This window comes from Prionailurus bengalensis, chromosome A1, assembly GCF_016509475.1.
Source record: "Prionailurus bengalensis isolate Pbe53 chromosome A1, Fcat_Pben_1.1_paternal_pri, whole genome shotgun sequence".
In the NCBI taxonomy this organism is placed as follows: Eukaryota; Metazoa; Chordata; class Mammalia; order Carnivora; family Felidae; genus Prionailurus; species Prionailurus bengalensis.
The window spans coordinates 196,348,612-196,361,430 of NC_057343.1; the positions used below are offsets into that span (position 1 = coordinate 196,348,612).

Genomic DNA, 12,819 nt, shown 5'->3' on the forward strand with positions numbered 1-12,819 from the left:
GAACCTGAAGCAGGCTCCAGGCTCTGAGTTGTCAGAGCCTGACGAATTAATGTTTATTTCTGAGAGAGAGACAGACAGAGTGTGAGCAGAGGAGGGGCAGTGAGACAGGGAGACCTAGAACTCAAACTGGGCTCCAGGCTCCGCGTGGTAAGCACAGAGCCTGACGCAGGGCTCGAACTCACGAACTGTGAGATCATGACCTGAGCCAAAGTCGGACCCTTAACCGACTGAGCCACCCAGGCACCCCTCTCTAAATTTCTAAACCCAATTAAGAGTGTTCCACTTCTAAGATTACAAGCACATTCTTATTTGTTGCAATACTAGATTCAAGGGTGATAAATATAGCTCTGACATACAGGAGGCACATGTGATCACATTTTTAGTTAGTATCAGGGAAAACTTCTAATATCTTTAAGAGAAACCATAAAAATCTAAAAATGCTATGCTTAGTTCATTTCTTGATGAAACCAAATATAATCTGAAAAAGGGTGAGCTAACAAAATGTTTTTTTTTACTCAAAAAAATTATCTACCACCTCAAAGTCCTCACAATGACAAAGTTAGTATCTTTTGAGTATTAAGAAAGGCAGCAAACACTAAGTCCTCAATTATTGTTATTATCAAAATAAAACTTTTTGGGAAAAATATCTGGTAGGAGATAATCCAACTTTTCATTTGAGGAATAAAATCATCCTCAAATTAAACATACAGGCAAACACATGTACAGATCAATTACAGTAAAAAAGGCAAGACATTTTATTTCAGTTTTCTCAAAGGACAGGAAAACAATTTGATTGGTTAATTCCTGAACAATTTGTGGACATATGTTTATCTTCATCTAGTGCATCTGCCATTATCCTTTTATCTTAAAAAGTTTATTTTGAGAGATAGCGCAAGCGCGCGCGAGAGCGAGCGTGCGCACATGGGCACACGAGCAGGGAAGGGGCAGAGAGAGAATCCCAAGCAGGTTCCAAAGCTGTCTACACAGAGCTGGGCATGGGGCTCGAACTCGCAGAATGTGAGATCATGAACTGAGCCGAAACCTAGAGCCAGACACTCAACTCAGTCACACAGGCACCCCTGCGTTATTCTTGAATATCTGTCCAATTTACTACCTATTTCACTGAAACCTAAGAAATTAGTTCAAGGCCAGTCCACATTTTCCCCAGATTACAGGCACTAGATCAATACAGAATACCTTCCTAGTCATACTGGAGAGTAGTTTACCTGTAGGCATGGTTACTAGAGTATCAGTAAAAAGAATTTGGATCCTAGGTCTTAAACAAATATACTTAGACTAAACCAGAATGAGAAATTGCTATATTTTTCCCTGGATCATAGTCAAACAAAAAAAAAAGAAAAAAAAAAGAAGAAGATAATTTCAGATGTTCTTACTGATCCTAAATTCTTCAGAACTTCAAAGTTACAGTTGGACGTGAGATCACGTCATATAACTTGTGTTTTTCAAGTTTTAAGATTTCCCATTACTATGGTACTATTACTATGATCTGATGTAAACCAGATCAACTACACTTAAAAAAATTTTTTTTTTAATGTTTTTATTTCTTTTTGAGACAGAGACAGAGAGGAGAGAGACAGAGTCAGAGAGAGGGAGACACAGAATCCAAAGCAGGCTCCAGGCTCTGAGCTGTCAGCATAGAGCCCAACGCGGGGGCTTGAACTCTTGAGCTGTGAGACCATGACCTGAGCTGAAGTCAGATGCTTATCTGACTGAGCCACCCAAGCACCCTTCCACCTGAATTTTTAATGGAAGGGCTTACTCTAGGCAAAGTCAAAAGAGCAAAATATCTTATGATCTGCGTAAGAATGCATATGGAACTCTCATACAAATCACTAAAATAAAGAATAACCCAAGAGAAAAACAGGCAAAGGAAATGGAAGAGCCAATTCTCAGGAAAGTAAATGGGCAAGAAATGATAAACTAAGTAACCAATAAAACGCAAACTAAAACCTATCACTTCTCACAGAAGATCCCCTGAAATATTAAAATATCAGTCAATGTTCAACACTGTCAAGAAGTTGGGAAAAGAGAACCGGCAAAGCTGAAGAAATGCCAACTGCTGCCACCACAGTGGAGAAGTTATCTAATAAAATCAACAATGCTCCAATGAATCCAGCAATCTTTTCTAGACACATACACAAGAGAAACACCCACAGGCACAAGAGATAAAGCGAGAAATTAACTGCCACCCTATTTCTGAAACATAACACAAATAACCTATGCTATCTGTCAAACAGGAAATGGATTAGGGTGCAGTTTATACAGATCATTCAAACACTGTATCTAAGATAATCACATGGGGCACTGACAAAGATTGAAAAGCAGTACTATTTATAATTATGCCAGGTTAACTGGAGTGAATTAGGGCTGTCCCTAGGAAACCAAGACATAAAGTCATCCTATTTATAGTGGTCAAAGTCAGCATGAAATAGATCTCAAAAACAATGTTAAAATGAAAAGTCAGTTGCTGAGTATGTACTGTATAATAGCTTTTAAACTTTTAAAAGTGTTTTTAGTATACACAAAACATTAGATATTGTTCATAGTACTTTTCTACTTATGAAAAGCTTTATTAACATTATGCTGTCATATACAGTACACAATAAATACTTTAGTCCTAACTTTGAAGTATTTGTTACTTCCATTGGATCAGATTTTCTTCTTTTAATATTTAAGGCCTAAAAATTAGCCTGATACATGGAGTATCCCAGCAGAAATTCCATTTGGACAAGAAAACCATTCAAATTATTCTGCTTATATGTAAAAATTTTACTATATGTCATCAACTGTGATACTTAGTTTATGCAAACAGATGCTTTTACTTGGTAGAATTGATTTTAAAAATACACCCATAGGAGCATAACTGATTATCTAATTTATGCTTTAAACTATAGTTTGACTGCAAATGAGGTACTTTGGAATAACTTCATCACCTATGATAACTCTTACTCCAATCTACCCTTTTGGTTTCCTTCATCTGTTTTTGTTTTTATCATGATTTGTATTCTGCAGCCATTTCCAGTTTTTTTCTTCCAAGATTTAATTTAAATTCAAGTTAGTTAACATATAGTGTAGTATTAGTTTCAGAAGTGTATTTTCATGATTCATCACTTACATAACACCCAGTACTCATCCGAACAAGTGCCCTCCTTAATGCCCATCACCCATTTAGACCATCCCCCACCCACCTCCCTCCATCAATCCTCAGTTTGTTCTCTATAGTTAAAAAGTCTCTTATGGTTTGCTTCCCTCTGCTTTCATCTTATTTTTCCTTCCCCTATGTTCATCTGTTTTGTTTCTTAAATTTCACATTTGAACGAAATCATACGATATTTGTCTTTGACTGACTTATTTCACTCAGAATAAGGGAAAGAGCCAGGGTACGTGGGTGGCTCAGCTGGTTAAGCTCCTTGTGGGGCCTGCACTGAGCGTGGAGCCTGCTTAGCGTTCTCTCCCTCCCTCTCCCTCTGCCCTTCCCTTACTTGCATGGGCACACACACGCTCTCTCAAAAAATATATACAATAAACTTTTTCAAAATAAAAAAAATAAAAATAAAAAAAATTATGGAAAGAGCCCAAATGTCCATCGACTAATGAATGGATAAGGATGTGGTGTGTGCATACACATACACACACACGCAAAATGGAACATTATCAGCCATCAAAAGGAATGAAATCTTGCCATTTGCAAGGACATGGAAAGAATAGAGCATTGGTATATTTATTTTTAAAGTAGTCTGTAAGTAAAAACAGACAAATAGATCCATAGAACAAAATAGCTAAGAAATATACCCACATATAAAGGGGCAACTGGGATTTTTAACAAATGCAGATAATTCGGTAGATAATTCGGTAGAAAAAGGATACTCTGTTCAACAAATGGTGGAAGAATTGCATATCCATACATTGGAAAAAATGAACCTCACTTCATGCACCACATTAAGTTTACTCGAAATGGTTTTATATAAAATCTAGAACTATAAAATCTGCATGACCTTGGGTTGAGCAAAGATTCTAGTTACACTGAAAACATAATCTATATGAACACTGATACTGTAGATTCTGTAAAACTTTCTGCCCTGCAAGACACTTTTAAGAGAATGAAAACACGAGTTAGACTGGGGGATAAATATTTCAAAGCATATATGATAGGAAAACTTGTTATCTATAAGAACTCTCATAACCGAATAACAATCCCATAAAATATGAGCAAAAGATATGAAAAAACACTCCACCAAAGAAATTATTTGAATGCCAAATGAGCCCATGAAAAATGCTAAACATCCTTAGTAATCAAAGAAATGCAAATTAAAACCACAGTAAGGTACCACTACACCTGTCAGAACGACCAAAATAAATGCTGACAGAGGTTGGCCAGGATATACAGAAACTCTCAGGATATACTCAAAATTCTGCTGGTGGGAGCGTCAAGTGGTGCAACCACTTAAGAAAAGTTAGTCAGTTTCTTAGAAAGCTTTATTTGTAACACCCTAAAGCTGAAAACCAACCAAACATCCATCAACAGGTGAATGGATAACATTCGGTGTATTTACAGAATATAACTTTTTTCACAAGCACATATTGTATGATACAGCTTACATAAAAATTCTAGAAAACAAAGGGGGCACCTGGGGGGCTCAGTTGGTAAAGCTTCCATCTCTTTGATTTCAGCTCAGGTCATGATCCACAGTTCATGGTATGGAGCTCCATGACTGCTTGGGATTCTCTCTCCCCCTCTCCTTGCCCCTCCACCCCCAAGCTCTCTCTAAATAAGGAAAGAAAGAGAGAAAGAGAGAGAGAGAGAGAGAGAGAGAGAGAGAGAGAGAGAGAGAGAAGAAATAAAGAAAAAACAAGGAGTCCTACTTAAAAAAGTGATGCAAATTGTTAACTGTCAATTCTAAGTACTAGGACGTTTAAGTCGTCTTTTTGCCCTATCTTAATAATTTATCAAAAACACTAAGAAAAAAAACACCAAGGGTTTGTGTGCACTAATATGAATATATATTATCATAAATTTTGTAGCAAGGTTATGCTATGTATTCAAACATTTGAAATTAAGGCAGTAAGAGAAACCAAAATGTTTTCCCAAAACCAGAGAAACTTTAATACAAAAGCCACTGTCTGTACTCATAGCAAGAGCAGTATCACCATCACGGGATCTACTGTTCAATCTGTTTTCTAAACTCTACACGTTTACCACCTGCACCTCCCTTTAATTCTTCCTGATAGTTCCTTGGAGAAATGGTTGACTTTAGGGCTGGGAAAGGCGAAATACAAGGTGAGCCTGAACTACCCGGTAAATAAAGAAAATGTTTTAAGGGGTGGCTCAGTCAGTTAAGCATCTGACTTTGGCTCAGGTGATGATCTCTCAGTTCGTGAGTTCGAGCCCCTCTCAGGGCTGTGCTGACAGCTCAGAGCCTGGAGCCTGCTTCAGATTCTGTGTCTCCCTCTCTCTGCCCCTCCCCTGCTTGAGCTCTGTCTCTCCCTCTCTCAAAAACGATTAAAAATTTTTTTTAAAAAAATGAAAGTGTTTAAAAAAAAACCTCAGGGCAATGTTAAAAGGACACAAGAGCCAAAACTGCACCAATTTGAGCAGTAAGTAAAAAAGCAAAAATAACTTAGATAACATTGGATTACAAACCAAAGAATAAAATATCCATTAACAAAAATAAATGCCTAAATAAAAAATTTAATGAGTAAGAAAATAAAGTCAATAAAAAAATAAAGGGGAAGGAGACAAAGCTGCCTTACAGAAGAATTTCAGAGGGAACAAAGGAAATAAAGAATCACCATTACACTAAGATAATAGCCACAAGCAAGATCCAGTAATAAATGCTATAAGGAACCTTTAAAGAAACATATTAACATATGCTAAGAAACATAGAAACAAATTAACATATGCTTAAGAAACCTTTAAGAAACAGAGCTAACATATATTAGCATAACTTTGAAGTGTCTCCCCCCCCCCAAATATTTAGTAATTACAATAATAGCTTTAATACATAGCTAATTTATGTCCACAAATTCTGATTCTCCTCTTCCTTGGGGACTGGTTTTTAACAAAGAAAACAAGGGGAAAAATCCTAACCTGGTAGACACCACTTAATCGACCAAGGTTAAATTCAACCAGTACATTATGTACCCCTTGATGTGATAAGAAGGCTAAGTCACCTCTGTATTCTTCCCCCAAATCCATAACCTCAGTCTACCTATAACACCAAGTGTACCCAAATTTAGATCAAGTGTCAAGGTCATAAAAGACAAAGAAAGAAAAGAAACTGTGACAGATCAGAGAGAGACTCAAGAGACTGCAATGTGTTATCTTAGATTGGATCCTGGAACAGATAAAGGACGTTAGTGGAAAAACTAAGGAAATCTAAGGGCAATCATTTCGTTAATAGTATTTTATTCAACATCAATTTCTAGCTATCTCAAATTCAAGTTTTCTCAAAAGAAAAAAACTTCAAAAGGAACTGAAAAAAACTAACAATTTACTAGCTTTTCTTGGTTTTTTAACATCCATCCATTCCCCACTCCAAAGTTAAAAGCTAATCGGCTGGACTTATAATTGGGCAACAGTCTATGTTCTTTCTCAGTGAGGTGAAAAAACACTTTATGGTTAATACTACTGCCTCATCTATGAAATTCCTGAAAACATGAATTTCCCATCCTTTAGATTGCACAAATCACAGAGCAGGCTCAGAGAGTCCATGAACACAGGGTATACTTGAGTCACAGCCTAAAAAAGCCTGGAAAGGTTTTGGACTCCAGATTCTGAATCCTACAAACTTTCTTGAATAAGGAAATAGCTACACTCTACAGTTCACTGCTAGACATATAAGCTTTACAAAACAGACAACTTTTTGGGTTTCAGAGCCTCAATTCCCTTTGTAAGCAAAAACATAAGACTACTAAGACACGTAAAAGCACTTTTAGAATATATAAAGGGCTATACAAATACACAATGATGCTGTTAAGTAGCCATTTAACATCCCCAGAGTTGCAGTGTGCCCCATCTAGGAAGCCACTTTCTCTGAGCCATCTCTAGCATTTACTTTTTTAAATACCTGAAACACAACAAGCTGAGCAGCTGAACAATAGTACAACATGACAAACTGCCAGAGGATGAAAGGGGAAATCAATTCATCTAAACACACTAAGGCCACAATTTGTGAGAAAAATGTTTTGATTACTTTGTTTTATAAAGGCCACTCTTCATGTGCAGATTATTCCTGGCTCTTCACCATTATCACCTGGCTTGCAATTCAGCTTTCCCCACCCAGGCCAAACAGGGTGTCCAAGGATACTTAAAAAAAAATAAACAGGTGATTTTTAAGATTTGAAAAACATAATAAACCTAGTTAACCACCAGTGTGATCAGCAACTACAAGTGAGATTACAGTTGCTGAATCTAAATTTAACTCCATGGCTGGAAGGGCAGTGTTGCAACTAAAGGTTTTTCCTACTAGCTATGAACTGACTAGCCAGGGGAGGGGGGGAAAGCAGTTTTTAAACCTACTTACTCTGACAATTCTCTTTGCAAAAGAACACACAATGCATGTGTGAATTCTGAAATATCATTAAAAAAAAAAATCTAATTACAAAAGGTTGAACGATCAAGGAGGTAATTAAACTGGCAAAAAGAAAAAATTGGTTTTGGTCACAAATTCAGGCTTTATATTAAATTTCATCTTTTAACATTGCCCCAACCATCCTAAGAACCACATACAATTCATAAACCTATAAAAATTTAAGTTTAAGGCATGAACCTATAAAAATTTAAAACTAACCTCTACCCTTTGCTTTCTATGCAAAGTACTAAAAGAACAAAATAATAATGCAAATTACAAGGAAAGAAAAAAGAAAAAACGACCGCAAGTAGGTCAGCAACAAACATTACCAAATCTTCTGATGCACCCTTAGCAGACTGTCAGCTGAGAACAGCCAACTGAATGTGAGTTAAGAACAAAGAAGTGCCTACTTTTCTATCAGTTAGAAGCACAAGAGCTTAGACACACAGGATTTAATAACAAAAGTAACGTGACTTGGCTGGGAAGAAGGGAGGCTCACCAGCCTTGTATTATCACAATTTGCTCCGTTTGTTCCTAATAAACGCACGCACAAGAGCTCAACCAGGCTACCAATCTGTAAAATACCTCGGTTTTCATATTCCTGACCAACCGATAACCATTCGCCTGAGGCAAAGAACAGGTTAAGAAATACTTGAAAGAGAAACAAAAGTTTCTCTCAATGCATAAGGATATTTCATTCTGATACATTCTACTCCCAGCAGTGATAACCATCAGCTGGATTTAAAAAACTAACAGTTTCTATGTCATGTTTTAACATTTGAAACCTAATGCTAACTCAACAGGCAACCCCAACTAAATAAAGGTAACTAAAATGGCTACATGAGAAGGCCAGTTCTAAGTAAAACAATGTTACATTCTAAAGCAATCTGTTATTTATGGCAACATCAACAAAAAACTTGGCCATACAGTATTTTGATTTATCTATTGCTACTTTCTGTTAACAAACATGGAAAGTACTGGGAAATGGAAACACTTACAAATATTGATTCTTTGTAGTTTTTTAATTTCCTAACAAGGATGTAAATTATGTATCCCCTCCTACTACAAAAAAATTCTTTAAAGACCAATCCTAAAAGCTCTGAAGGAAGGCTGAAAGCCATCCCAAGCAAAATTAATTCACAAGAGCTAGTCCCAAAACTTTTATTGTAGTTTTTTTCTCTCAAGTAGAGATATTTGTGATGTCAAGTAATGATCTGAACCTACAACTATATTTTTTAAGTTTAGTTAGAGAGAAAGTGAGGACGAGCAGGGGAGGGGCAGAGAGGGAGAGAGAGAATCCCAAGCAGGCTCTGCACCGTCAGCGCAGAGAGGCCGAGGGGGAACTCCAACTCACCAACAGATCGTGACCTGAGCCCAAGTCCAGTCGGGCACTTAACCAACAGCCATCCAGGCGCCCCTGGACCTACAACTATTTTATTAGGCCAAGGAGCATACTGCCTTTCAAATATCGCAAACCTGTACTCGTCTTTAAAGGTGACTTCTGTATTTGCAGCATACAGACAGGAACCTAACAGGAAACGCTCAACACATGAACTGAATGCAGAGAGGCTTTCATCCGCAGAAGATCCCGACTGCCAGGTCCCGACTGGCGTAAGGGCAAGACTTCCAACACCTCTCAATCACCTGTAATTCACCTAGCATAAGCTCCAGTGGTTAAATTTACGTTGTAACTGGGCACCATCCTTTCCGTCCCAACTTCACATCTCAACCCACGCAGGCGAGCGAGATGTGAAACTCATCGCTCTGACTCGCATTTTCTCCAACTACAAAACGAGGAAGTTAAACGATCCTCCCGAAGGTCCTTCTCAAAAGCCTGCCCCGGTGAAGACAAGAAAAAGGTTTCAAGGTCTAGACCAATTTCGGAGCCTAACTGGCTGCTGGCGGGACTTTCCCACCACCCGTATCAAATCCGAGGAGGAACACCGTCCACGTTCATTCGCACGTATTCATTCGATTCTATCCTTTTTCCGGAAGCGTGGAGGGCGGCACGTCCCTCCGTGCGAATACACGTAGAAAGGAAAGCCCAAAGCCTCTCGTGTCCTTTGTCATAATCCCACTTCCAACCCGCGTCTCCCTGAAGCCCACAAGTGGCTCCAGTACAAACGCCAATGCACTCTTCGCAGCAGTTGGCCTCGCCAGGCTGATGCTGCTGCCCCCAGGGACCAGGGCTCCGGGGACAGCGGCGCCCTGGAGCCGCGCAGGGCGCTGGCACAAGGACGAAAGGAGGCTGCGGGACTAGGAGTCAGACGGCCCGCGGGTTCCAACCAGCACCTGCCTCTTACCGTCTGTGTGCCTCTGAGCACGCCTCTCCACCGCGGGCCCACCGAATCCACTGCCATAGGGCAAATCCCCGCACCTACCTCCTCGGATCCTCGTGGGAGCGCACGAGAGCCACACAAGTTGCTCAGCACAGTGCCTGGCACACAGTGGGGGCTTAGAAAACACAAGGGTTATTATCTCCTCTCACTATCCATGCATTCGCTGCTCCCCCTTTAACTCCCTGCGAAGCCGAAGCGCTGCACTTCTGCTTCCCGAGTCGAAAAACCCTCATCGCGCTTTCGTGTCGCCCCGCCCCAAAATAAAAGCCTCCTCGGGTCCGGGCCAAACTGGAGCCCCTCGCCAGGGGAGGGAAGGCTCTGCGGGCGCGCGGGAGGGAGGCGGCGGGCGGGAAAGGACGGCGAGGCCGCCGCGCGAGGCCCCAGGCCCCCGAGATCGCTCTGCAGCCCGGGCGGCGGCCGCGGCTCGCTCTCGCCCCGCGCGGCCGTTGGGCGTGGCACGCGCACGAGGCGGCCGCGGACACGGCCACGCGCGCCGACCGGTGGGAGCGCGGCGAAGAGGGGGCGGGGAAACTCCGCGCGCCCGTGCGCCCGCCTGCGGCCGTTTGGGGGGGTGGTGTGCACGCCTCGCGCGGCCGCCGCCGTCGCTCGGACTTCTCCTCCCTCTCACAACCGTCCCAGCTCGTCTTCGTCCCTGGGCCGCCCCGCCCCGCCCACACCCCAGAGTACCTGCGCGGCTGAGCGGGAGAGGAACAAGCTTTGCTCCACAGCACGGCAGAAGGCAAAAACCCCTCACGCAACTGCGTCCGCACACACGCGTGCTCCGTCGCCGGTCTATATAACCGCGACTCAGCCTAACTTGTTGCGGCCAGGTCGAGCAGGCTGGTGACCAATCCCGACTGCGTCCTCCGGGCTCTTCGAGCAGCAATTGGGTACTGCCGCAGGATGAAGGCGTGGCTCTTGATTGGCTTAGACTCATGCCTATGAGACTGTGAGGATCTCGTTTCCCTAGTAACGGATTGGCATTGAGAAAGACCAATTACTTAAAGGTACGTCAAAAAGAGGGCGGGGAGTTCTTTAACCGATACCCATAGTAGCCAATAAGTGCGTGGGGCCGCTCCCATTCGATAAAATGTGTTCCCCTGGGCGGAGATCGGTTTTCCATGCAGGAGCGGTTGCTCCACAAGGTGGGGCCCGTGTACTTTGGGGAAGTAAACCCCAAGCAACTAGGAGGTGGGCGCCAGGGAGGCCAAGGGAGCCCCTGGCCAATCACAAAGCGAGGAGGAGCTGATTGACGCGGGGGTTGGACTGTGCCAAGGAGACCGAGCCCCAGGGCCTCCGTGCCCTCTGGGGAGATCCTGAGGCTCTTTCTGGCCCCGGCTTCCGTCGTCTTTCCTTTCTCTCCCCCACTGGTTGGGTCTGGCCCTGAGGCCCCTCTCCCGCCCCCCTCTCCCGCCTGTTCTGCAGTTTGGTAGCAGGGAAGCCAAGTGGTAAAGTTCCCGTTGTTTGGGTTTTTTCTTCTTATAGCAACTTTTTTATTTCCATACGGCCGCCTAAGGGCACTTGCTGGCTCTCACCATTAGTCAGCACTATTGTTGGACCACAGTGAAGGGAACACCGAAGGGGAAAGTAGCGGCCGTCGCGTACCTAAGATCGTGTAAAAAGGTCGCCCGGGAAAACTGCTGCCGAGTTTGAGGACACAGATGTCCACCCTGCTTGTTCGTGGCAAGTGCTGCGGCAGGCCGGTCCCATGGCGGGCTCGTGGGAGTTCGCTGAGGTCTTCCCTCTCTCTTGCTGCCAAGGAACCGTGAAGTCTCCGCTCGGCTTGGTCCTTTAGTGCAACATCCTGTGCGTCACCCCCATTGCCATTCAGTGTTCGAATTGCTGGGGGTGTGGGGGCCCCTTTCGTGTCGTTACTACTTTAAAAGGTAATTTGTCAAACTCCTACACGGACCCCCCAAAGATTGCCCGAAGCACTTCAGGGGCTAAGTGGTGCTCCAGCCCGGTCCTGTCCACGTCCCTCGGTGTGTTATTGGGCCCTCTGTTGGTCACCATGAGCATTCTGTAAGGCAATACACAGACGCCTCGGTCAGTTCTCATTCCAGGCATGTGGTCTCCCGTTAAGTTTTGCAGAGAATTTGGTAAAGGAGCACCTGGAGCGTCTCCGTGGAGGGGACCGGCAGCAGCCTGCTGAGACCCGGGCGCGTCCCCTGTCGCTCCCTGAGCAGGGTCTGGCCCCAGACTGGAGACTCGCGGCCGCCCCAGGAGCCAAGTGAGAGCGTCCCTCTGCCCCCTCCAGGGCCCACTGCCGCATCGGCCTAGCTCATTCAGCATTTATGAGGTTCCTATTAAGGGCTGGGATCAGAGATGATCTGGATGCCGTCTCTGTTCTCCGTCACCCATCTAACAGACTGGGGCACTTTGCTGGCCCCGGAGCCCCCAACCAGGCATCTGGGACTAAGAAAGCTTCGGATGAAATTTAACCCAGAGAGAAAAGCTGCTAAAATTTTCTACAGTAAGGACACCCACCCACCTATTCCAACACCCCACCCATTCCATCCCACCCCCGCACCCCTCTGCCCGGATCGTGCCAGCTATGCTAAGGGTTTGGAGTTTATTCTGTTGGCAATGAAGAGCCCCTGGAAGAGTTCTTAAAGGGTGGACTAAGAGATTTGCCTTTTACAAATTGACTCTCCAAATTGAAATGCTAATGAGAGCAGATTTGCAAAACTTTAAATTTACAGATTGTAATTGAACCCAGATGGCCTATGATAACAGTCTTGGCTATTCTTAATCACGTTTGGAGGGAATTTTAAGTGAAACGGCTCTTTGTGTAAGGCTATTTGGCAATCACTATTAAAATTGTGTATCACCCAAAACAATAATAGCACTTCTTGGTTGATAGCCACTTTTTTTTTTAACAAAGAAGC

The 12,819-nt window shown here is 43.0% G+C and overlaps 1 protein-coding gene across 3 annotated transcripts in view; it reads right to left on the reverse strand.

The window, feature by feature from the left end:
* The window catches only part of G3BP1 (G3BP stress granule assembly factor 1), a 36,656-nt gene extending 25,864 nt beyond the window's left edge, over positions 1–10,792 (reverse strand). The window contains exons 1-2 of one of the 3 annotated variants that reach the window (XM_043598562.1): positions 9,974–10,426; positions 7,215–7,327 (exon numbers count right to left, since the gene is read on the reverse strand). The gene's annotated coding sequence lies outside the window, so the exon portion shown is untranslated. Of the gene's footprint in view, positions 1–7,214; positions 7,328–9,973; positions 10,482–10,618 lie in introns of those variants that run through there. The other 2 variants (XM_043598647.1, XM_043598470.1) reach the window with 2 other exon arrangements.
* Positions 10,793–12,819: the final 2,027 nt, after the last annotated feature.